General features: G+C 49.9%; 1 pseudogene; it reads left to right on the forward strand.

Moving 5' to 3' along the window:
• The first annotated feature begins 277 nt into the window (after window positions 1-277).
• Window positions 278-2,972, forward strand: LOC125316298 (annotated as a pseudogene).
• The last annotated feature ends 1,100 nt before the right edge of the window (window positions 2,973-4,072 follow it).

Genomic DNA, 4,072 nt, shown 5'->3' on the forward strand with positions numbered 1-4,072 from the left:
GTGTTGATTTCACTAAGCTGCAGATGCGTTTGGACCAGTAGGTACGATTGAAAACCCTTCTTTGTGACGCTATGGTTGCTGGCGTGCTATGAATTGGTGATTGCGTAGCTTGTTTTCCTTTGGTTTTGGATGCTTGATTGAGTACCGTGAGTTGGTTGCACGATGAGTCGTGGGGGATCCTAAGGTGCTAGTTGAGAGTAGATATGCTTGAGTGCTTGGCTTAGGCCCCGATCCCCGAGTAATTGTAGTTGTCGGGTGTAGTGAAACCTTCTTTGAGATGAGCGACGGAACTAGGGGAACAAGAAGAGCTTCTAGCTCGAGAGCGCCTGCGATAGAGGACCCGAGAGTAGATGGAGTTCTTAGAGCCCTAGAGGAAATTGGTAATTTGATGGGCGGACAAGCTCGGGGAAAGAGGCTGCCGCCGTGGCTCGAGCTGCGAGAGGCTGCTTGTGGCCGCGCCAATGTGGCAAATGGGAATAACCATGGAGGAGGAAACGGGAACGGGAATCGCCCGATGAGTCACCTGGTGGAACAATTTCTCGAAACCGAAACCAGCTCGGTTTGATGGTGCTTTGGAGATCCGGAGATGGCACCTCGTTGGATTGAGAAACTCGGAGAAGGCCTTTGAGGTTCTTGGGTGCAACGATGAGGAGAAGGTGACCCTGGCGGCTTACCGGTTAGAGGGTACCACGAGATGATTGGTGGAAGGCCACCGGATGAAGGATATTTCCCGAGGCGCCTGCTCTCACTTGGATTGCCTTTATTGAGGCATTTAACGGGAAGTATTTCTCGGAGACCGCTCGGGAGCGAAAGTTGGTAGAGTTCCAACAACTTCGCGGGAACCGGTTAACGATCGACCAATATGAGGCGGAGTTCGCTAGATTGTCAAGGTACGCGCCGAGGATGGTGGAGAACCCAATAGACAAGGCGCGAAGATTTAGGGATGGATCGAGACCTGACCTTCGCAATCGGATGATTGCACCGAACCCGAGGACTTATGAAGAGATGTATGAGAGAGGTCAAATGATTGAAAGAGACATGAAGGAAAGGGCTGCCGCATCTGGTTCGCGGTTCGCTCCTGTTAGAGACCGTCGTCGGTTTGGCAAGAGGCCAATGGCGGACAACGGGCGCTTCGTCCCTCCACCCCGGAAGAATATTGGGAAGCCTAACCGTCAGACTAGCTGGAACTGTCGTTTATGTGGTAGGAGGCATGGGAGTGGGCCTTGCCCAAGTAGGACGGGCGCGTGCTTCAAGTGTGGCCAGCTGGGTCACCAAATAAGGAACTGCCCGAGTCAAGCTCCGGAACAACGATCGCAAGGACAACGGCCTCGGTATGGATCACCGGCGGGGAGCCCGCCCCTGTAACGACTTGGGTAGGCCGCCGGCTCAAGGACGAGTGTATGCTGTGGCACGCAAGGAGGTGGAGAGCACGCCCGGCGTGGTCACAGGTACGGTTACATTATGCGATCATGCTGCATATGCCTTGTTTGACCACGGGGCTTCGCATTCATTCGTGTCGCTCAATTTGCTGATTTAGTTGGATTAGAGTTAAAACCGTTGGAAGCAATATTGCATGTGGCTACACCCTTAAAGAGTGAAGTGTTGGTTTCCTTAGGGTGTTGGGACCGTAAAATAGTGATTGGCGGTAGTGAGGAATTGATTGATCTTCTTTGTGTTGCCCATGTATGACTTTGATGTTATAGTCGGGATGGATTGGTTGGGTAAGTTAAAAGCCGTGGTTGATTGCGGGAGCAGGGCGATTCAATTCTTTCCTTTTGGTCGCCCTAGATTTGATTTTGTTGGGAGTCGGGGAGGAACGTCGATCCCTCTAGTCTCGTCACTTGAGGTGACTAAGGCGATGAATGATGGATGTGAGGCTTATTTAGCGGTTGTGTTGGATCCGACGGCGAAGGACCTAAGTTGGAAAACATACCGGTAGTGCGTGAATACCTCGATGTGTTTCCTCAAGATTTACCTGGATCGCCACCGAGAGAGAAACGGAATTCTCTATTGAATTAGCCCCGGGACGGAACCGATATCGAAGGCGCCCTATAGAATGTCCCTATCCGAGTTGAAGGAGTTAAAGGTGCAAATGCAAGAACTATTGGACAAAGGGTTTATTCGTCCCAAGTGCTTCACCTTGGGGAGCACCAAGTGTTGTTTGTAAGGAAGAAGGACGGGTCGTTGCGGTTGTGCATCGACTATAGACGATTGAATCAAGGTGACCATTAAGAACAAGTACCCATTGCCAAGAATAGATGACTTGTTCGACCAAGCGCAAGGTGCTTCGATGTTCTCGAAGATTAACCTAAGGACGGGGTATCACCAATTAAGGATTAAGAAGGAAGATATCCCTAAGATCGCCTTTAGGACAAGGTATGGGCATTATGAGTTTACAAGTGATGCCTTTTGGATTGACTAATGCCCCTGCTGCGTTCATGGACTTGATGCATCGAGTGTTCAAGGAGTATTTGGATAAGTTCGTCATAGTGTTCATAGATGACATCCCGATCTACTCAAGGAGTGATGGTGAACATGAGGCGCACTTGAGGATTATCTTGCAAACATTAAAGAACACTCACTCTACGCCAAGTTTAGTAAATGCGAGTTTTGGCTGAGTAGAGTGGCGTTCCTTGGGCATGTAGTTTCTAGAGATGGAATCTCGGTGGACCCTTCTAAGATTGAAGCGGTGATGAATTGGCCTAGACCGACAACGGTGACCGAAGTGAGGAGTTTCTTGGGTCCGGCAGGCTACTATAGAAGGTTTGTGGAGAAGTTCTCCTCGATAGCCATGCCCTTAACTAGATTGACGAAGAAGGAAATGAAGTTTGATTGGACCGACAAGTGTGAAAGGAGTTTCCAGGAGCTTAAGCACGGGCCGACTATCGCACCAGTATCGACTATCCCCTCCGGACCAGGAGGATATGAGGTTTATAGTGACGCGTCTTTGAAAGGAATGGGCTGTGTACTAATGCAACATGGAAAGGTAGTGGCATATGCCTCGCGCCAATTAAGACCCCATGAGATGAATTACCCGACGCACGATTTGGAACTTGCTGCCATAGTCTTCGCCTTGAAGATCGGGAGGCATTATTTGTGTGGAGAGAAATTTCAGATCTATACGGACCACCAGAGTCTAAAGTATTTATTTTCCCGGAAGGAGTTGAATATGAGGCAACGTCGGTGGATAGAGTTACTCAAGGACTATGACTGCGACATTACGTATCACCCTGGGAAAGCAAATCGAGTAGCAGATGCGCTAAGTCGGAAGTCGAGTATGGCGCATATGCTAGTAAAAGAGTGGACTCTGTTGGAAAGGATAAGAGATTCGGAGTTCAAATTGGAGGTTTGTCGGTTGTCCAGCTTGATAGCGACACTAAGGATTGAACCCGAGATCCAGGATAGGATTAAGGCATTGTAGTCGACGGACCCCGACCTCCAAAAGATATTGGGAATGGAAGCGGATAAGAGGAAACCGGAGTTTCAAGTGTCGGGGGAAGGAATACTGAAGTTTCGTGGGAGGCCGTGCGTGCCCAATGACGAAGAGCTCCGAGAAAGGATTTTATCGGAAGCGCATCGAAGTAACTATAGTATCCACCCGGGATGTACGAAGATGTATCGGAATCTCCGCCAACACTACTGGTAGAATGGAATGAAGGTAGATGTCGCCAAGCATGTGGCGAAGTGCTTGACGTGCCAACAAGTTAAGGCACAGCATCGTAAGCCGGGCGGAATGCTACAACCTTTAGAGATTCCCGAATGGAAGTGGGAGCACATCACCATGGATTTCGTAATGGGGCTACCAAGGAGTCCACGGGGACACGATTCCATATGGGTGATTGTGGATAGACCGACCAAGTCCGCACATTTCCTACCGGTACGAAAGGACTTTGATATGGAGAAGTATGCGGGGTTATACATGAGGCAGATAGTGCGCTTACATGGAGTCCCGGTGACGATTACGTCCGATCGAGACCCGAAGTTCACGGCCATGTTCTGGAAAAGTTTACAAGAGGCCCCGGGAACAAAACTACAAGACAGTACGGCGTACCATCCCCGGACCGACGGACAA

Source organism: Rhodamnia argentea, chromosome 8 (genome assembly GCF_020921035.1).
Source record: "Rhodamnia argentea isolate NSW1041297 chromosome 8, ASM2092103v1, whole genome shotgun sequence".
Classification (NCBI taxonomy): domain Eukaryota; kingdom Viridiplantae; phylum Streptophyta; class Magnoliopsida; order Myrtales; family Myrtaceae; genus Rhodamnia; species Rhodamnia argentea.